The sequence below is a fragment of the Trachypithecus francoisi genome, unplaced genomic scaffold (assembly GCF_009764315.1).
Source record: "Trachypithecus francoisi isolate TF-2019V2 unplaced genomic scaffold, Tfra_2.0 Lachesis_group11, whole genome shotgun sequence".
NCBI lineage: Eukaryota > Metazoa > Chordata > Mammalia > Primates > Cercopithecidae > Trachypithecus > Trachypithecus francoisi.
The window spans coordinates 41,871,926-41,894,982 of NW_022681456.1; positions in this window are offsets into that span (position 1 = coordinate 41,871,926).

The window sequence follows — 23,057 nt, forward strand, 5'->3', positions numbered from 1 at the left end:
ATTGATCATTTGTTCTATGACCTTGGGCAAATAAGCTAACTCCTCCAGACCTCAGTTTTCTCATCTTTAAAAATAGAATATAATATCTACGTCATAGGGTTGTGAAATAAAAACATGTCTCTCATTGAAAGCCCTTGTAATAGTTCCTGGTACACAAGTGCTTCAGTAAATGTTAGCTATTTATAACATGTAATGATGTAATTTTATTAATGGTCTGAAATTTAGATGCTGACAAAGCATCTTAAATATTTTGTGCAAAAAAAGCCAGGAGCTTCAATAGATGAATCAATAATGAAAAAAGAATACACCATACTGATATGTATTTCGAGTTCTTTTTTTTCCCCATTTTTAACTTTTCTCTACTTTCTCCATTTTATTCCCCTGAATTTAGCTTTCTTCTTTTTCAACAACCTGACTCTGAAAAAAATTAAATGGAAATATGGAAATCTTGCCCTTAAGGCAAAGAATACCTTCTCTCTCTCTCTCTTTATCCTTCTCTGTCTCTGACTGTGTCTCTCTCTGTCTCTGTCTCTCTCTCTCTCTCTCTGTGGGGTGGGGTGGGGGGCGGGGGGGTTGGAAACCTAAGTTGCAAATGTGAAAAATAATTCAAGGTTGTATATGACTGCTTGATTACAGGCTGATATAACAGGTAACAGGCTGATCCTCTGTCGTAAAGATAATCTATGTTTGCCTATGTTAACAGGATGATATATAGAAACTGCTGGGAATAACCCGTACCTGCTTTAATGCTGGCCAATTTTCCCTGGTAAAATATTCTATCAAAAACATTGATAAACTGGAGTGGCCTCAGAGGAGAATTACTTGTTTACGCAGATAGAGAGACTGTAAAAAATCCTATTGTATGTGACATAGAGAAGCTTGGAAGGTTTGAACTTGAAATGGAAATGTTTTGAATGCTTGAAGAGCTGTGTAAGGAAGAGAATCTTTCATGGTGTCCCCACAGGGGAAATTTAGGACAAAGACAGCAAGGTTGCAAGGAAAGCCTATTTCAGACTGATGTAGCACAAACTTTGTAGCACTGAAACTTGCTTGAACACAAGGAGCAGATTGCTTTTTGAGAAAGTTATCTTATGGGAAAATTCACTGTCAATAAAGTTTTTCAAGGAGAGGTGTTGGGTCTTCCTATGGAAGGCATTATAGTAGGGACTGCAGTATGCAGCTGCAGACTGAACTCCATCAGTGTTTCTTTTTCTTTATTTTATTTTATTTTATTTTATTTTATTTTATTTTTTTGAGATGAAGTTTTACTCTTGTTGCCCAGGCTGGAGTGCAATGGTGCAATCTTGGCTCGCTACAACCTCCGCCTCCCAGGTTCAAGCGATTCCCCTGCCACAGCCTCCCAAGTAGCTGGGATCACAGGCAGGAGCCATCACACCTGGTTAATTTTGTATTTTTAGTAGAGACAGAATTTCGCCATGTTGGCCAGGCTGTTCTCGAGCTCCTGACCCCAGGTGATCTACCCATCTCGGCCTCCCAAAGTGCTGGGATTACAGGCGTGAACCACCGTGCCTGGCCTCCATCAGTATTTCTTAAACTTTAATTTGGAAACCAATGCCGCTGTACACACAAAATGGAAAATAGAAAGGCAATGGGTTTAATTTTATATAAAGATAAACATTTTTTAAAAAAGGATATTATTTGTTCTAAGATAATATTTTTTAAATATATATATATAGTCTTCTGTGCAGTGGTTAAAACTGTGATAGAAAATTGCCCTAGGTCAAACCCTAGACAAATGTCTTAGCACTTGTGCAGTCTTGGGTAGTTCCACATCTTTCTGGACTTCAGTCTTTTCAACTGTAAAATGGGGAGACTATCATTAATCATACAAACTGTACTAAAGATGGAAAAACATGATGTCCAGAAGTTGCTCTGCTGGCTGCTTGATTCACACTCATTAGATGCCTGCCTCCCCTCTAAAAATATTTACTTTCAAGAAACGGTGGTGTTGGTAGAAATAACTTTACATAGTTTACTTTACTCATTTAGCTATTATCTGGATTATACATTTACATGATCCGAGATGCAAACAGTCCCAAAAATTTCCAGTAGGTACCACCAATTCCTCTTCTCTGATGGCATCAATTATTATTGTGTTTCTTTCATATACTTTCAGATATATTTTACACCCATGTAAGCAAATACATATAGGTGTATATATTCTGCTACTCCTCTTTTTTTTTTGCTCAACAGGTTGCATATAATATTTGCTGTTCTGTAACTTTTAAAAATAATATATCTTACATTTCATTTATTATAGTACATAAAAAAGCTCATCATTGTGTTTATGTATTCTCTTGCAGTCTATGTATTGTGTTCTATTGATATCAAGTGATGCTACCTTGTTAACTAGTCCCCTGGGTATTTAGTTTGCTTTCAATATTTTGCTACAAAAATCAACACGCAGTAAACAACCTTGTTCGTCTCATACATCTGTAACATCTGTAGAAAAAACTTCTGGAAGAAGAATTTCTGGACAAACAAAAATTCATGTTTGTAGTTATGATTTTGCCACATTACCCTCTATCGATGTTATACCAGTTAAAAGTTCTAGTAGCAATATATCCACGTTTTTGTTACTCCTATCCTTCATCAGTATGTTATCATACAGGTTGATGTTAGCCTAAATGGAAGGTGAAAAATGATATCTCATTGTCTGCTTAGTTTATACTTCCCTTGTAAGTAATATCAAGTGAGTTTCTTCATGTCTGTATGTGGTAAGCAGGATTCTAAAGGTGTCCCCCTAAGATTCTCATGCCTGTTGTAAAGAAAATAAAATCAAACATGACTTCACATACTGTTGTGAAATGACTTTGCAGATGTATTTAAAGTTACTAATCAGCTGACATTAAAATAGGGAGATTATCCTGGAACATCTAATCACAAAGTCCTTAAAAGCCGAACAGAAAATGGAAGAGTCAGTCAGAGATATGCAGTAAAAGAGGAACGTAAGAGAGAGGAGGCAGAAGGAGAGGTCAGTGAGATGTGAAGCATGAGAAGGACTCGATTGGTCATTGCTGGCTTCAAAGACAGAGAAAGGGTCTATGCGCCAAGGAATACAGGAGCTTGTTGAAACTAAAAATAACCCTTTGCTCACAGCGAGGGAGGAAATGGGGACTTTAGTCTACTTGGAACAGAATTCTTACAACCCGTTAATAAACATATTTAGAAAGAGTAAATAAAAAGGGTAAATTTCAATGTTTATCAATTTTAACTCAACCAAGAAAAAAAGGAAAACAGTAAAATGGTATAAAATAAAAAGGGTAAATTTCAATGTTTATAAATTTTACCTCAATCAAGAAAAAAAAGGAAAACAGTGAAATGCATTTTTTTAGGTTAGGAAGTGATAAAACATATTTTTCAACACTCAGGAAAGAAATATGAGACATGAATTTTTATATTCTTCAAATGTAAGGCCATTGACAACCTATCAAAGGAAGTTTTGAACAGGGGAGCCCCCGGGGAATATCATTCCCATGAGTATTTGCTCAGGAATGTAGTAGAGAATAAACTTCTGCCACGACAAAATGACTGGAAAAAACTTCATTTATAAGGTCTGTGAGGTGTGAACTGAAAATATTTAACTGTAGAACTAAGACAAAAAGAGGAAGATAAACCTTGGCAGAATAGTATATAAATATAATATGCTTTAAGAGTTAAAGGTGTATTTAGTGCATTCTTGCATTGCTATAAATACTTAAGACTAGGTAATTTATGAAGAAAAGAGCTTTAATTGTCTCACAGTTCTGCAGGCTGTACAGGAAGCACAGCGCCAGCGTCTGCTTGGTTTCTGGGGAGGCCTCAGGAACTTTTACTCATGGTGGAAGGCAAAGTGGGAGCAGGCACGTCACAGGGAGACAGCAGCAATGAGAGAGAGTTGAGGGGTAGGAAGGTGTCACATACTTTTGAAAAACCAGATCTCATGAGAACTCACTCACTGTCATAAGACAGGACCTGGGGGATGGTGCTAAACTATTCGTGAGAAACCTGCCCCCATGATTTAATCACCTCCCACCAGGCCCCACCTCCAACACTGGGGATTACAATTCAACGTGAGATTTAGAGGGGACACGTAACTCAACTATATCAAAAGGCATTATGAAACTAACAAAAATATGAAATGAGGAGAACTAATGGAAAGTCAAATTAGCTCTCCGATATTTTCATAGATTTTAATAGGGAGTATAAGGGTATTAGCTCAAATTCACAAATGCAGCAGTTCAGTATACTTAGGAATAAAAACACTAAAATTAAAATTATATCTGGTTAAAATTGGAAAATGAGAAAGAGGAAAGAAGAAAATAAATAGACATTGCCTAATTTCAATATTGCTTATAGTAAAAACTAAGCTTCCAAAGAAAGAGGTGACTTAAGGGTGTTATATATAGTTATTAATATAAATGTAACAACTAGAGAAAAAAGATATACTTTCTAACTATCAGAAGAAATACTAAAACCACAGAGAACTCAAACTACAATATGAAAGACATTGAAAAGATAATGTGAAACAGTGTCGTAGAACTAAGACTAAACCAGTCACTCCTATCAATGTGAGCTTATTGAACATATTAAAAGAAAAAAAATTCGACCGGGCGCAGTGGCTCACACCTGTAATTCCAGCACTTTGGGAGGCCAAGAAGGGCAGATCACGAGGTCAGGAGATCGAGACCATCCTGGCTAACAAGGTGAAACCCCGTCTCTACTAAAAATACAAAAAATTAGCCGGGCATGGTGGCGGGCACCTGTAGTCCCAGCTACTCCGGAGGCTGAGGCAGGAGAATGGAGTGAACCCCGAAGGCAGAGCTTGCAGTGAGCCGAGATGGCGCCACTGCACTCCAGCCTGGGGGACAGAGCGAGACTCCATCTTAAAAAAAGAAAAGAAAAAAAAATTCAGTTTAGCTAACAAAACAAAATGCAGCTCAAGGCTATATGAAAAGATATACTTAAAACAAATAATTTAGATAGTTAAAATGAAAAGGATTGGCAAAGAATTAACAGGCAAAGTCACATAAAGGATACATCAGCCATAATGTTAATAACAGACAAATGAAATTCAGGCCAAAACAAACAAACAAAAAACCCTATTTTCCTTCATTGTTATGCCAATTCGACAAGTAGAATGAAGTTTTCTCTTATTTCAGAAATTTAACTGTTATCTGGGGGGAATTCAAACCTATACAAAGAAAGAAAGAATGACTAAATAAATCCCCATCAAGCCGTCTCTCAGCTTCAACAATGATCAAAATTCTGCCATGTTGGTGCTGGGATAATTGGCAAGCCACATGTGGAAGAGTGAAAATGGTTCCTCATGTCTCATCCTGTACAAAAATCAACTCAAGATGAATCAAAGACTTATATCTAAGACCTGAAACCATTAAAATTCTAGAAGATAAGATTAAAAAGTCTCTTCTAGACATTGGCTTAGGCAAAGACTTGGTGATCAAGAACCTAAAAACAAATGCAACAAAAACAAAGATTAATAGATGGGACTTAATTAAATTAAAAAGCTTCTGCACAGCAAAAGAAATTATCAGCAGAGTTAATAGATAACCCAGAGTGGGGGAAAACCTTTGCAATCTATATACATCTGACAAAGGACTAATATCCGAAATCTACAAGGAACTCAAACAAATCAGCAAGAACAAAACAAATGATCCTATCAAAAACTGGGCTAAGAACATGAAGAGACAATTCTTAAAAGAAGATATACAGATGGCCAACAAACATGAAAAAATGATCAACATCACTAATTATCAGAGAAATGCAAATCAAAACCACAGTGAGATACCTCCTCACTCTTGCAAGAATGGCCATAATCAAAACATCAAAAAGTAATAGATACTGGCGTGAATATGGTGAAAATGGAACACTTCTACACTATTGGTGGGGATGTAAATTAGTACAACCACTATGGAAAACAGTGTGGAGAGTCCTTAAAGAATAAAAGTAGATCCACCATTTGATCCAACAACCCAACTACTGGGTGGCTACCCAGAGGAAAAGAAGTCATTATATGAAAGAGATACCTGCACACACATGTTTAGAGCAGCATGATTCACAACCGCAAAAATATGGACCAGCTCAATCAATGAGTGGATAACGAAAATGTGAAAGGGAGAAACATGTATATATGTTTCTCTGCATGGAATACTACTGAGCCATAATAAAGAACAAAATAATGGCATTTGCAGCAACCTGGATGGAATTGGAGACCATTATTCTAAGTGAAGGAATTCAGGAATGGAAAACCAAATATTTTATGTTCTTGCTCATAAGTGGGAGCTAAGCTACGAGGATGCAAAGGCATAAGAATGATACAATGGACTTTGGGGACGGGGGGGAAGGGTGGGAGGGGAGTGAGGGATAAAAGACTACACACTGGGTACAGGGTACACTGCTCAGGTGGTGGGTGCACCAAAATCTCAGAAATTACCACTAAAAAACGAATCTATGTAACCAAACACCACCTGTTCCCCAAAAACCTATTAAAATTAAAAATGAATAATTAAAAAATAAAAATAAAAACAAAAACAAAATTTTGCCATTTTTTGCTTTATCTGTGCTTCCACCCACTCTGTAACTCTCATTTGATTATTCATTGGTATTGGTTGTCTTTTTTTTTTAAATGTACAGACGTTTAAATTCACTAATCTTAACTGCATAATTTTGACAAATGTATACACTTCTTAACCCAAATCCCATCAAGATAAAATGTATTTCTATCACTCCAGAAAGTTATCTTATGCCCCTTTTCAATTAGTCTCCCTACAAAAGACAACAACTATTTCAATTTTGTTTGTTTGTTTGAGACAGGGCCTTGCTTTGTTGCCCAAGCTAAACTGCAGTAGTGCGATCATGGCTCACTGCAGCCTCAACCTCCTAGGCTCAAGCAATCCTCCCACCTCAGCCTTCTGAGTAGCTGGGACCACAGATGTGTGTCACAAAACCTGCCTAATTTTTTGATGCATTTGTTGTTGTTGTTGTAGAGAAGGGGTCTTACTATGTTGCCCAGGCTGGTCTCAAACTCCTGAACTCAAGCACTCCTCTTGCCTCGACCTCCCAAAGTGCTGGGATTACAGTCATATGTTACCGTGCCTAGCCCGAATTTTTAAAAAATACAGTCATGTTTGCCTGTTCTAGAACTTCACATAAATGGAATCAAACGGTATGTAACATTCTGAATCCAGCTTCTTTCACCCAGCCTAGTGTCTCTGATATGCATTTAGATATTGGGCACGTCAGTAATTTGTTCCTTTTGATAGCTTAGTATCATTTCACACTATATTCTTTGTATATCTTTTCTTCTGTGAATTATTAATGAAGCTAGTATAAATATTCTTCTATACAAGCTTATTATAGTGAGTGTTTTTTAATTTTACTGAATAAATACCAAGAATTAGAATTTCTGTGTCTAAGGTACATATAATGTTTATTCTTGCAAAGGACTACTAAACCTTTTCCTAAAGTGGTTGGATCATTTTAGATCCTCACCAGCAATGAGTAAGTGTGGATACTCCATGTCCTCCCAATATTTGGAGTTGTCAGTCTTTTAATTTTAGCCATTTTAGTATCTGGGTAGTGGTATTTGATTGAAGTCTTAATTTATATTTTCTTTTTTTTTTTTTTTGAGACGGAGTCTCGCTCTGTCGCCCAGGCTGGAGTAGAGTGGTGCAATCTCGGCTCACTGCAAGCTCCGCCTCCCGAGTTCACACCATTCTCCTGCCTCAGCCTCCCGAGTAGCTGGGACTACAGGCGCCCGCCACCTCGCCCGGCTAGTTTTTTGTATTTTTTAGTAGAGACGGGGTTTCACCGTGTTAGCCAGGATGGTCTCGATCTCCTGACCTCGTGATCCGCCCGTCTCGGCCTCCCAAAGTGCTGGGATTACAGGCTTGAGCCACCGCGCCCGGCCTATATTTTCTTAATAACTAATAAGTCTGAGCACCTATTCATATGCTAGATTAAAGCTTTTTTACATATTTGTTCTGTGTACAACTACATTTTTCTTCAGTGCTTTAATTATATATATATTATATGTATATATTTATATAATATATATTAAATTTATTAAATATAAATTATATATTTATATTTAATTGTATTTTATATAATATAGATAATCAGACCTTCGAAATTCAATTTTATTCACTTATTTTTTAATTTTTTTTTAAGATAGAGCCTCACTCTAGTTGCCCAGGCTGGAGTGCAGTGGTGTGATCACAGCTCACTACAACCTCTGCCTCCTGGGTTCAAGTGATTCTCCTGCGTCGGCCTCCCGAGTAGCTGAAATTACAGGCATCTGCCACCACACCTGGCTAATTTTTGTATTTTTAGTAGAGAAGGGGTTTCACTATGTTGGCCACACTTGTCTCGAACTACTGACCTCAAGTGATCCATCCGCCTCAACCTCCCAAAGTGCTGGGATTACAGGCGTGAGCCACTGCGCCCGGCCTATTTTTGTTTTCATTTTTTTTATTACACTTTGTTTCTAAGCTATATTAATTCCTGTTTTACATCCTCCTGTTTTATTGTTATATCCTCCTTGAACTACTACATCTCTTCTTCGTATTTGTATTTCATAAATAGAAAAATTTTAATATATTTTTAATGATGACAAAATATATGGTCTCAATTTGAAGATACTCCATGAAAATAATTTTCTAGTGAAGGTTTGATGTCTGCATTTCTGTTGCTTTATTTTGATTATTATAGTATATTTGTGTCAATCATTTTTGGGTTATATTTAGAATACTTATTTTTGAAGTTAGTGTGTACTTTTTCATTTATTTGTAGGGGCTCATTAGTAGGAGAAACTTAGAGTTTTTCGAAACTTTCCTTAGACTCAATATTTGGGGTGAAAAGTTTATACTTTACTTTTCTTGAACCAATGGCAATAGTAGCTGTGGCATTCATGTGTATATATATACATATACTGAAATTCAAGAGTGTGTTCTTAATGTTTACACCCATTTTTGATGCTACTAACAGGTGGTTAGGATTGTACTTTTCAGAAAGTAGCTCTAGAAAAGTACTCTGCTATTCTGACATTTGTGGCTTTCCCATTCTTTATGACACTCCTCTTCTATTGCCACTGCCCTTGAAAATGCCTTCCTATTCTAATATTTGAGGCTACAAATACCTCCCAGTTTTACTGAAAGTGTGTTTTGTACATTTTTTCATGGTTTTCTTTCTGCTTTGAATGATTTCTAAGAAAAAAAGAGAAAAAGATGTTGAATCTAAACTGCCGTTTCCAAACTGGCAGCGGTATTTTTTAATACTTTTTTAACTGTATAAAAGTTCTAAATCAGTATCTTTCCTCCTTCTGGCTAGTTATTTTACTTTTTAGAATTTTGGGTTACATTTTCAAATGCTGCTAGTCCATGAACTTCAACAGTCTGAAAAGCACTGTGTGAGATAATCCATGGGATTCTTTCCAGTTTTAATTTTAATTTTTCTTTTGATAATGGGGGCTGAACTGTTTCCCTTACCACCAATAGTGTGGAATGATAAATACAAGTTGCCATTTGTCATAACAAAGATACTTTCTGGGGGCAGACATGGTGAAGAGTTCCTTCTGCTCAGCTCCTAAAAGCTCAAAGGCCTGTGTCTACCCTAGCAGAGTTTACAGTCAAGAGACAGTGTTACTATTGTTTGTCTGATACAATCCCTGGCAGGAGTTTAGTTATATTTATTTGAAGTAGCAGAACAAAGCTTCTTCACCAGTGGCCAAACTACCAAAGCTTTCAACTCATTTGTTAGTCAATTACATATGGATATTTTTAGAGAGTGAATGAGTGTGTGTATGTCTCTGAGAGGGTGTGTATGTCTCTGAGAGGGTGTGCGAATGTGTGTGTGCTGATGGTCACTACGGAGTCATTCTCCTTTTTTATAGATTCACATAAAGAATGAATTATATATTTTAGAAAATTCTAGATATGAAAAATCTGTATTTAAAAGTATAATTTAGGAAAGGGATTTATTTGTGGGTGTCTTCAAAGAACAAACTTTCCAATGCATTTCAAATGAATTGATTTGTCTCCTCCCAAAAATGTTTCTTAGAAAAAAATGTAGGTCCATACTAACTGTATACTGTATGGTACACACATACATATATTAACTACTTCTAGAAACTAGCAAATGCTCCAGTGTCATTCATAACTAACCATTTGCTAGGAGAAGCCAAGTTATTTCTGACTTAAGCTAAGAAGAAAAATGAGACTACATGCTAAAGAGTTACCTTCCTCCAGTTTCAAATGATCACATCAATGATTGAAATGAATAAACAATCCAGGAGTATGCATGCCTCTTGGACAGAGTTGTATTAAAAGATGTTTAAAGAAGAATATTGCTTTGCTGCTTGCTGTATGAGCAAAGCCTTTTTGCAGCCACAAAGGATAAGGAATGATCTTGGTTTGCATACAGAAACTAGATGCTCCCAGTTCCATTAGATACTCAGATATTCTGCAAGACTGATGAATGGTAAGCAAATTCAGGAGGAATTTCTCAACAAATGTATCCCCAAATTTTCTATATACAATAAGAATGTACCTTTGCAGAGATTAGAATGCAAAAATCTAACATCCTGAGCATCTATTTCACAGTATCAAGGGGAAAGTCAAGGAAAATAAAATTATATTTGCTGAGAACCTAGTGTATTTCTAGAACTTTTACATATGTTATCTCACTAAATCCTCAAGCAATTAATACAGTTCAGAGCATAATTCAGTTAGTGTATGTTAAAAGGCCCGTATTGCTTCTATTCTACTATTATATCAGAGAAAAATAGCCATCTGAAGGTTTGGGGTAAATATAGAAATTGAGCAAAGGGATTCAGATAATCTTGAAGGATGATTCAAACAGGGTCTGTAAAATCCCAGTGGCTTGTTCTATATCCTAAGCTGTTTCAATCAACATAATCATAATTGAATCAGGAGTCCTTAATCTATTAAATCCCAGGTTAATACAAAGCTCCTGACATATTTTGTACCTTTCTTTCTTCATTTCTGCTACACTCAAGGGCTAAGGTTGCTTTCTTTCCCTCTTTAAACACTTTTCTATCTTTTGTAGGCTCCCTTGACTCAAGAATGCTTATGAAGTGAGTTAAATTCAACTCAAAGATCTTCCCATTCATGTGTATCCCTGAAGATCAGCACATGAGAATTTAAAATTTTTATTTTCAGTGGGGAAGGGGTGAGTTATTCCCTTCTTATCTATTAGTTTTGCAACCCATCCAGCTATCTATCACTTCAGTCAGGTTTACCAAATATAGTGTTGGATTGTTCTGGCCAAAGGTACACCATTTTTTTCTTCTTGGTCAAATATTCTCTATTATAGTCTAAGCCATTTTTGCCCTATTTATAATTTCTCACCTATGCAACCATTTCTGATACCCAAAGGTGAGCCGAAGGTGACTTTGACCTCCTTCCATAGCTTTAAGATTTAATCAAAACCTCTCTCCCTCAAATTGAGAATCTTGAATGAAAATGCAACACTAATACACCTTAATTGCTGAAAGTCCCTGACCTAAACTAGTTTATGCTCTTTTAGAGATTTAGTATCATATTTGATTGAATTCCATGAGTTATTCAGGCATACTTGTAATATATCCCCTTGTGGTTTAAGTTGGCCATTATCTATTTGTATGACTTGCAGCCAAATACAGTCATGTGCTGCATAACAACACTACAATCAACAGTGAACTGCATATATGATTGTAGTCCCATAAAATTACAGTGGTGCTGGAAAATTCCTATCTTCTACTGATGTCTTGATGATTTTGACCCTGTGTAGACCTATGCTAATATGTGTGTTTGTGTCTTAAGAGTCAAGTCTGAAAATTTTAAGAGTTTATAAATTAAAAAAGTTACAGTAAGCTAAGATGAATATATTATTGAAGAAGTATAAATTCTTTAATATAAATTTAGTGTAGCCTAGATACACAGTTTATAAAGTCTGAAGTACTGAACAGTAATGTCCTAGGTTTTCACAGTCACTCACCACTCACTCACTGACTCACCCAGAGCAACCTTCAGTCTTGCAAACTCCATTCCTGCTAAGTACCCTATGCAGTTGTACCTTTCTAAATTCTTTTATGCTGTATTTTACCATACCTTTTCTGTGTTTAGATATGTTTAGATACACAGCTACTTACCATTGTAATATCAATTGCCCACAGTATTCAGTACAGTAACATGCTGTACTGGCTGTAGCCTAGGTTTGTAGTAAGCTAGACCATATTGGTTTAAGTTCACTCTTTGATGTTTGCACAATGATAAAATCATCTAATGATGAATTTCTCAGAATTTATCCCCATAATTTAGCAATGCATAATTGTATATATAAAATAATACATCCATAAATTCTTGATATGATTTCATAGCCTGCTAAATGAAGCCAAACAACAGAGAGGAAAGCTCCTAACCTTTTTACTCATCCACCCCTTAAAACCCGGAGTCCAGAATTAGTCCTAAGCCTCTATTTCCATGCCCTGTTGTGTCTTAAAGACCAAGTGCCCTTCCCAAGGACAACACTCCAAACCCCAATAAGGATGGTGCTATCCCTTTAATATTGCCCACAATTGGAAAGGACCTAGGGCAAGAAGAGGCTTTTATAATCCTTCCCTGCTCCTTCATAGGAGGCTCAGCTCCCTCAGGCTCCGCTACAGCTTAGAGACGGAAACAGATGGTGAAACTTTATTATCCCTTCCAAGTCTTTCCATTTCCTTGACAGCTTAATTATATGACATTAAATGGGGCCCTGTTTTTGGAGGAAGGTTTAAGGATAAAAGAGTATGGACAATATTATTTGATTATTTCCCAATCCCTTGAAAAAATCACTCACCTAACCTTTATATTATGCCTGACATGCAATAGCACTGAGTCGTTAAGATATTTATCGATTCCAGCCCAGTCAATAACACAATTCTAAGCCTCCTCTCAGCCTATAGCATTGACATGGCCTAGATTATTGTATTGGTTTGCTAAGTATCCATTTCAGATGGTGGCTTCTCCCTTAACTTATTTGTGGTACCCACTGTAAAATCTACACACTGACCCCCTTACTCTCTCCAGGTCTCCACTCTACTTTCCTCTGTGTTGATGCCATTTCCAGGCAGTTTCTCTTCTTGTGAGAACAGAAACCCTGGGTATTCTCTGATAGCAACAGTTTGACTCAAACCTTGGGCTTGAAACTCATTGTCCCATATAGGGTCATGTGACCATTTCTGAACCAATCACTGTCAACAATGACAAAGATTATGTTTTAGCTCTGTGTCACTTTATCTTCCTAAGGGGTTGGGATTATGTCCAGCTCAACTCAAATCACATAAACAGAGTGGGAATATTGGAAATAGAGGCTAGGCAAACAACAACAACAACAAAATTTGGTTGTATATAAATGTGCATGTTTTGGGGAAGAATTGGGGGTAATTCTTTGATTTAGTGGAAAATATGTTTTTAGTGCCTCAAATTTGAAAATCTGAGGATGTTTATCCTCAGAAATATTGTTTATCTTAATGGTTAAAGTTGTCTTTACTAATAATATATCTGTATGTGTATGTATGTAAGTATATATATATAAAACCAATGTACATAAACACACACATACATATATACAAATATTATATGTACATGTAGGTTATATGTGCACATAGACACATGTATGGTATCTATGGCTTATTTAATTAACTCTTCTTGAACCTCATTGCTCTATTGTAGGACTTGTATATTTTTCAAATATTAATGTATTGATATAACTCAGGTGTCACATGAAATACTTCTTCACTCAGTCTGAGAAATAATCACCAGCTATAGAAGCATTTTTATCATTTATGTAATCTGTGCTTACAAATCATGTACACTGTATACACTTAAATATGTACTATATACCAACAAAACTGCATGTATATGTTTGTGTGTATCTTTATGCATACATGCATGCGTGTGTGTGTGTGTGTGTGTATGTGTGTGTGTGTGTGTAGCCAAATTATAGCAGGGGCAAATGTTTGGTGTTTCTTTTCCACATTGGAAGCATTTGCAAACCATTGCTTGTCTAATTCGCCCTCTCAATGCCACTCTGAACAAAATGTTTACCTGGAGCTAAACAGATTGTTAAGAATCTACCAAACAAATCTACATGCTCTAGTTAATTTGCTTCACAGTCATTCATTTACTAGTATGTCAAGCAATCCGAACATATTTTGAAGATTGCTATTTCAGAGAAACAAGACTCTATTTTAGCTTTTGTGTGCACTTATTCTCAGGAATTAAAAGGCACAATTCCCACCAGAGACAAGGAGAGATGATTTCATTTCTTCCCTCTGCTTCTGGACAGAATTTACTTACCTCTTCTCTCATCTCATAAAATCTTCTCCAGTCTACTGAACTACTCTTAGGATCTTGATTCACCATTATTCTCAAATCTTTTGTTTTGTGCTAAGGTAGAAAAAAGAGATAGAATAATGGCCCAGTTTCTGATTCTAAGACATGTGCAGCACTTTGAAGGTAGAAGGTGCCAAATGCATATTTTTTTCTCTGCTCTGGAACACAGTGTCATATCTCACTTCTTTTGCTTTTCTGAACCCTCTGAGCCAAAAGAGGAAGTGAGGTGAATTTTTTTGGAATCCTCTGAGAGTTCTCTCAGAGTTGATTTCCACTCCTATCTTTTCCAAGAGATGGTGTTGACTTAATCGGAATATTGCTCCCAACTACAAGCCTTCAGCCCTGACTTGTGTGTTTGTGGGCTCCGTTATTAATCAGGCAAGTTGCATTAAGCCAAGTCATCTTGCTGGAGTAGAATGTATACTTCCTTGAACACCTGAACGCACACATGCAGCCTTCTCCTGTGACCCTAAGAGAATCAATTTCAGCACTTTCACTAGTGCAGATTCTGCAAAGTCCCTACAACTGAGAATGAACAGCTGGCAAAGGACCTATGAGGATTTTTTAAGCCATCAACTTTAAATCTAATATTTCAAAATTCAGGAAAGAAAAAAACCAATAATCAGTACCATTGCAGATTAGTGAATAGAATGACTCTCAATGAACGTAAAAACACCTGGAATTGAATATTTGGTTACCTCCACCTAAAACTATTTTGGATGCAGTTTTTCCTCACATCCAGTTAGTTTAGAAATTTTGGAATAAGGACAGAGTGGAGAGAATTGATAGAATTATCTGGATAAGTTATGTTTACATTTTCTAATCACTGAAAGAAAAAACTCACGTTTTGTTTAAAATTCACTACTCTCAATATAGACATTTGCTTCTCAAAAATTTATACTTCAAATATTTACATTGTTAATTTTAGTTGAGAAAAAAGGGATAAATATATACATAATGCCTATTACAGTTATAAATACAAATATATGTATTTAATATTTTTCCATCAGAAATACTTTTATGTTTAAATTCAAAAAGTATTTATAATATTGAGAATTTGCTTTCTTTATAATACTGTTGGCGGTAGAATGTACAGTATGACATAAATTTATTTATTTATTTATTTTATTTATTTTTTGAGACGGAGTCTCTCTCTGTCACCCAGGCTGGAGTGCATTGGCGCGATCTTGGCTCACTGCAAGCTCCGCCTCCCGGGTTCACGCCATTCTCCTGCCTCAGCCTCCCCAGTAGCTGGGACTACAGGCGCCTGCCACCACGCCCAGCTAATTTTTTTGTTTTTTAGTAGAGATGGGGTTTCACTGTGTTAGCCAGGATGGTCTCGATCTCCTGACCTAGTGATCCACCCGCCTCAGCCTCCCAAAATGCTGGGGTTATAGGTGTGAGCTACCTCGCCTAGCCCAGTCTGACATAAATTTATTATCTGAAATGACAGAAAGCAAATTATATACTGAGAACAACAGCAATACTAATGACTTCTATCATGATTGTTTGAATTGGGTTTTACAGTATTCGTAGATACATGCCATTGAACTTTAGGAAAAAATTTTCAGTGAAAGAAATAGGTTTGGTGCTATTTTTATTTCCATTTTACAAAAGCAAAAACTAGAGTGATTTGCTCAAAACTACACGGTCTTTAGAAAGTGGTAGAGCTAAGATATATAAAAGTTTATCTTCTGAATGAAAATTCTATGCTTTTTCCGTGATATGACACAACTGATCAAATAACAACATGGAGGTCTTAGAAACAGTTTATCGAGATTGAGTACTTAATAGACACTAGTTTTCTTTCTTTAGTGCCTGAGGGACAATTAAATAATTGGAAAAAATAGGTTAATAAGTATAGGCAGCTGGTTTTGAGGTTAAGACAATTTGCTCTTTTTAAAGTATTTGCATAGCATCTAGGGGAGAATCCATTAAACGTCAATAAAAGAAGCATATCCACTTTAGAGTGCTTTACAAATGCAGGAGATGTGGAATTTAAAGTATCGTTTTGGCACTGTCTAGGAGACAATTCATGGTTAAAAGCTTGAAAGGGGCAGAACTAACATTTCAGTGCAGATTTTCCTTACTTCAGGGAGATTGCTTAAGTGCACCATTGTCGTCTATGCTCTAAAAGAACATGAAAAAATAAAGAAAAGAAAAGAAAGCCTTACAAGGGAGGGAGGCTCAGCTCATAGCAAGCTTGTATCCATGCACTGATACAAATAAAATCTTGAGATTGCAGCTTTTATACCGTGATCTTCATCAGTTCTTTTTTAGATCTACGGCACTGAGATTTAGACTTATATCCTGTGATATTAAATTCAGTACTGTTCATTGAACATCTTGACAAGGCTCTGTAGCAGGCACTGATGTAGCTAGAGAGAATAAGTCTCCCTTCTAAGGACGTCTATAATCTTATTGGGGCTTAAAAAAGGACACACGTAAATGTACTGTAATGAAAAATGTATCAAAGTACATTGTTCCGTTTTAGTCTAAAGAAGGAAGAAAGAGATGACAATTTATAAAAGACATCAGAATGGGTTTATGGAGAAAATAATAATCCTACAGGTTGGCACAGAAGGCTTGTTAAGGCACAGACATAGATAAGACAACAAGAATATTCCAAGTACTAGATTAATTGTAAGTAACGTTATCACTGTGGGACAGTGTAGTGGATTTGAGAAAACTTCGTCTTTTTTGTAAGTTTTAACTGATAATCTATGTTGAGAGTCCCCTTAAGTTTAGATGTGTTAATTCAACAAATAATTATTGAACATCCACTAAATGCCAAGTATTGTCTTAAACAGGAATGACTAAGACAGACATAGTTTCTGCTGTGAAGCTTAGATTTTATGGGGGAAAGACACAGTAAACACAAATCATTAAAGAATTAAGTAGTTTCAACCGCGGTAAGCTCTTTCAGGAAATTAAAGATGATACTTAAATATGAAGGGAAGCCTGGTACCCTCTAAGGAGTCAATAAAGGCTCATCTGAATAAGTGACATTCAACTGAGACTTGAAAGATACGTGGGCATTAATTAGATAAAAAGTTTGGACAATGGGTGAAGGGAAGTGGGACACAGGGATTGTTCTGGTCACATTCAAAAGTCCTGAAATAAGCAGAAATAAGCTTGCTTAGTTCAAGGATATGAAAGAAAGTCAATTTGGCTGGTGTGCGGTAGTGGCAGGGAAGGTGAAGAAGGAATGAAGTCTAGCCAGATTGGGGAAAGTTCATGCAGGGCCTGTGGCCTAATGAAAGCATTTTGACATTTAAAAGCAATGGAAAGTCACTGAGTGATTTCTAAAAAGGGTTCTAGATCCGTTTAGGAAAGGGATAGGGGCCAGATAAATAGACTGCCCTTGTTCTTAAGGGCCAGGGAACCACTTCTTCATAGGTGTTAACTTCCATTTTACGGAAGCTCAACTACAAGAACTCCCTATCTCTCCATGTACTCAGAATCAGGGAATGGAGGCATGGTTGTTAAATGCGAGAAGGAACTCGGCATGCTTGGCCCTTGTCCATCCTTGGAAGTCAGTATGTGCTTTCAGTCACTTTCCCCTCTACTAATCCTTGTGCTGAGACAGCTTCTGCTGCTGAGGGTGAGGATTTGAAAATTGTGGCTTTTGGAAAAAGCAATATCAAGATCCAGCATTTTTTTAATATATATATATGTTGGCTGGGAACATTGAAAAATGAAACAAGAATAATTAGGGGGAGCAAAATATACATAGTGAGTGATGAAGCATCTGGTGTTGCCAGAGTATACGGCTTAGGGCTTTCAATTTTATATGCGGGCAGGATGTTTTGATGTTGGTGGCTTTTGAAAGGTTATATGGATCCGCTTTAAACTGCTGCAGCCTGAACGAAAGCTTAAAACTTTGGGTCAAAGGTTCAGACTATATAGTTTTTACTTAAATGAGTGACCTCAGACTATAATAGGTTTGTCACACCCAAGTGGAATCTTTCTATAGAGACAGCAACTTGAGTACACAGGGGCCTCAAGAAAAGCTTTCAGACCACAGCAAAGATACTTGGGCTTGCCAAAAGTGCTCAGGTGGTGAAGGCACATAAAGGAGATTCAGTAAAGGTCTGAACACTTTTTAGATTGTGTCAAAGGACTTCAGCCAAGCAGATTTTGGCAAACTGTTGATGGTTTTAGCAATTAGCAGGCAATTTCAGTGTGCGCGCTGGTGTAGAGCATCATTACCGTCACCGTAAGGTTTGGCACTGCAGGCTAGAATGAGTGTGCTGAGACTACTAGCTAGTTTTGACCTGTTTTCTCTTCTTCCAGGTTGCATCTAGATCCTGCTTCCAGTCTCTCTTGCAGTTATAGGTCCACATGATTGAGTTTTCGCTTATAGAATATGAGTGGTAATGGTGGTATACCATTTTCAGCCCTGTCTCATGCAAACCTTCCTGGTGCCTTCCTCTCTGCGTTAGCCCTCTCCATCAGCTTAGTCAGATGAACAAGGTGACCTTGGAGGCCACCTGTGGAAGATGGTGGAACTAAGGAGAAAATTAAGAAGTGTCAAACATAGTAGATCTTGCTTTCCCCAAAGAGTAAATGCTTAGGATTTAATTTATCATCGTGCTGGTAGGTTTCTCTCAGTTGAGATTAAGTCCATTGGTTATGGATTATGGATGGATTAGACTGCATCCTAATGACACTAGAAACAAGCAGAATGTCCCCTTCTATGCTTTCCTTTGCTCAAATAATGTAAAAGAGTTTTGCTATGTTTTTTAATATATCATTGAGTACTAAGTTTCTAATTTTACGTAAAAGAAAAGCTATTCTAGGAGCTGGGGACTGTACTGTCTGAAAAAAATTAACTGACTTGAGGCTAGTGCTGTAATAATCTTGGATGTTTGGATGCCATTACTGTGAGGTAAAAATATTAAACCCACAATAAGATACTGCTGCCCACCTACAATTGGATAAAATTAAAAAGACAATGAATAACCAAAACTCTCAGTATTACCATAGGAGTATAAAAGGATACATCTATTTGATAGTTTATTATAAAATTAAATATGCTTCTACCATATACCCAGGAATTCTACTCCTAAGTATTCATCCAAGAAAAATGAAAAATTACCCACTAGAATCCTTGTACAATATTGCCATATATATATATATATATGTATGCAAGTGTGGGTGTATGTATATATGTGTATATATATGTAGGCTCTGAACCAACAGGAAGTATTTAGATCCAAAGTTCATTATGTATATATCATAAACTCCAAGAAGATGGAAACAGTTCAGAAATCCATCAACAGGAGAATTAATTTTTAAAAAAAAATTACACTGTGGTATATTTATGCAGTAGAATATCACTCTGTAATAAAAAGGAATGAACTATTGATACATATAACAACATAAATGAGTACACTCTTGATGATTCTGCATATACATCTTTCTAGATCAGGCAAAACTAATCTTTGGTAAGAGAAATCAGAACAATGGCCACTTCTTCATGAACAGGAATTTCTTGGCAAGTGGTTCAAGGGAATTTTCTGCAGTGACAGAAATAATCTACTTCTTAATGCAAGTGTGAGTGTATATATTTGTCAAAACTGCTTGAATTATACACTTAAGATCTGCATATGACACTATTTGTAAATCACCCCTCAATGGAAACATAAATAATACATTATCTCTACATTAAAAAATGCATAAAATTCTGATATATGAAAGAAAGAACCATATATGAAAGAACCATATCCATACCACCCTAGGCTTGAACTTCTAAAGGAGCCTGAAGTCTACCCAGGCATCGAGAACATCTCCAACCACAACCATGAAGAGCAGGACATACAGAGATGAATTTTTGACTTTTTTTCTGTGAACTTTTAATTCATGTGGAATTTGATTTTGATTTTAATTCTATTGAAATTTTATTGAATCTTCAACCTCTCTCTGGTAGTTTTATAATGTCAGGGAGCTTATAGTCACATTTCGATTATCTATCTATTGGGGTTAATTTTTTTACTGGATAATCTTTATTTTTTTTAATCATATGGGTATCCTAATGTGGTTCTTTAATTTTATTGGAGAATCCCCAACATGCTAGGTTGCACAGCATGGCTGGACATACTTTGGGATGTAAAAAAGAATACAGAGCAAAATTTTTGCGTTTGGTACAGAGGCTTCAGATCAAATTGACACTGCCTGCTGGGATCCCAAGAGGATACTCAACATGGAGAGACTTGCCGTGGTCCCCATTTGTGGTAAGTGGGCAGGGAGTTGTGAGGGCCATTTAGCTGATCCATTTGCTCCCCATATAAAGCTGAGTCCTCCTTCTTAACTGTAGCAATATAAAAGTTATTTTATTCTCTATCTGCAGACTTGTCTTACATCTCAATTAAGAATTTGGGTAAGACGGAGAAATAGCTGTGTCTTTAGAACTGATATTTAAAATCAGTAGCATTTCAATTATCCACAGAGAGATGCACAAAGAAATACAAAGAGGACCGAGAAAGAATTCTTCAGGTATATTATTTATAAAGGATCTCAAAGAATAAGAAAAGTCAGTGAATTAAGTAGAGAATGAGTGACTGAGAGGTAGGAGAAGCTACAGGAGACAGCCAGCCAATGAGAAGCTTTAAGAAGATTCAGTCAGTCAGGTTCAGTGATACACAGCTCTAAGAGGAGGACAAATCAGAAAGGCAATTTTGCATTCCAATATCCATTCAATTGCAAAATACATGGCAATCTCCAAAAAGCCTTGCAATACACTCTCATTGTTCATTGCTAGCATGTAATCATTATTGAAATGAACATGAGTTCCTGAAGGGACGAGATTGTGTACTGTTCATTTTGTGTGCCTAGTCCCCATTGGCATTTAATAACGTATTTGTGCAATACATGGTCTTATATTTCCTCTCCTCAATCTTGAATAAATATTTTTATTGTGTTTGTTTTACAGGTAAAGAAGTAAAATACTTGGCCAGAATCACCAATTGCAGTTAGTGACTGAGCCAGACTCCTGATAATTGGTACTGCACTGTTTAATAGCAGTAAAACATTCAAATCTCACCTCTCTCACCTCCTTTGCATCTTTGTTTAAATGTTAATTTCTCATTTAGGGGAGCCCTGACAGTTTCGTTTAAAATAACACTTCCTTCTCCAACCATTCACCCTGTTCTGTGGCTCTTCACCACATTTACTCCTTTCTTTTCTTCTTTTTTTTTTTTTTTTAATTATACTTTAAGTTCTGGAATACATGTGTAGAATGTGCAGTTTTGTTACATACATTATACAATTTCTACATACATTATACAATTTCTAGTATGTTACACAATTTCTAGTATGTTACACAATTAACTTATTTGTTGTGTTCTAACTTACCCCTTGATCCAGAATGGAAGCTAGAGTAGAAATATTTTTGTCAATTTTCTTTTCTTTTTTTTTTTTTTTTGAGACAGAGTCTAGCTCTGTCACACAGGCTGGGGTGCAGTGGCCAATCTCAGCTCACTGCAGCCTCCACCTCCCGAGTTCAAGAAGTTCTCCTGGCTCAGCCTCAGCCTCCTGAGTAACTGGGATTACAGGTGCTCGCCACCATGCTCAGCTAATTTTTGTGTTTTTAGTAGAGATGGGGTTTTGTCATGTTTGCCAGACCGGTTTTGAACTCCTGCCCTCAGGCGATCTGCCTGCCTCGGCCTCCCAAAGTGTTGGTATTACAGGTGTGAGCCACTGCACTCAGCCATTTTTGTCAGCTTTCTTCACACATATACAGTCCAGATGTTTTCAAGGGTGACTGACACTAAGTGGATATTTAAAAATTGTATTTATTGAATTAATTAAAAGGTACAGCTATTTGGAAGCATAAGAAAATGAAACAACACTTTTATAGTCACAGAATTTAGTTGAGTTTTAGAAACTATTAAACTGTAGCTTTTTCACTTTTCATCATTATAAAATTCCTGAAGCTAATCAATGAGCAAAACATTAGTAATACTGCTACTTCATGTAACTTATGTAGCACACTGAGCTATTTGGCAAAAAATGACTCTAAAACATAATATATGTTAACATATGTAAAGTGGATAGTGACTGATTTTCAAAACATTATTCATACATGTGTGACTTTAATTAGGAAGCTATAATAGATACACTATGAATTTTCATGAAGAAAAAAACCAGCATCTGGACTTGAGATTCTACACAAAGAAAAAGCTGGGTTTCTTCCTTCTTTTCCAGAGTATATAGAACCTACATTTCCTTCAGTTAGAATTTTCTCAGAAATAGCAAAATAAAACTCTAGTAAAATCAGTAAGCTTTCACCGCCAGTTTTAACAATGGTAATTCAAAGCTTATAAAAAAGGACCATGATTCCACATTTTTAATTTCCTCACAGAACTATAACCTGAAAATATTTTATATACATTACTATTTTGTACTTGTAGTTTTTAAAGATACTAACTTGTTAGAAGTATATTTATCTGAAGATGTTCATCTTTCTTGCTGTTTCTTTTAAATTTTTTTCAGCTGTAAACCTTCTGAGATTTGAGTTTTTTAATACTGTCAAAAAATACTTCAAGAAACATTATTCTCCTAAATTTATAGAAAATATTTCAAGAGATCATATTAGATAATTTTGTATTAGATATTCATAAAGAATTTTCTTTCATAAAATAAACAGATTTTGCCATT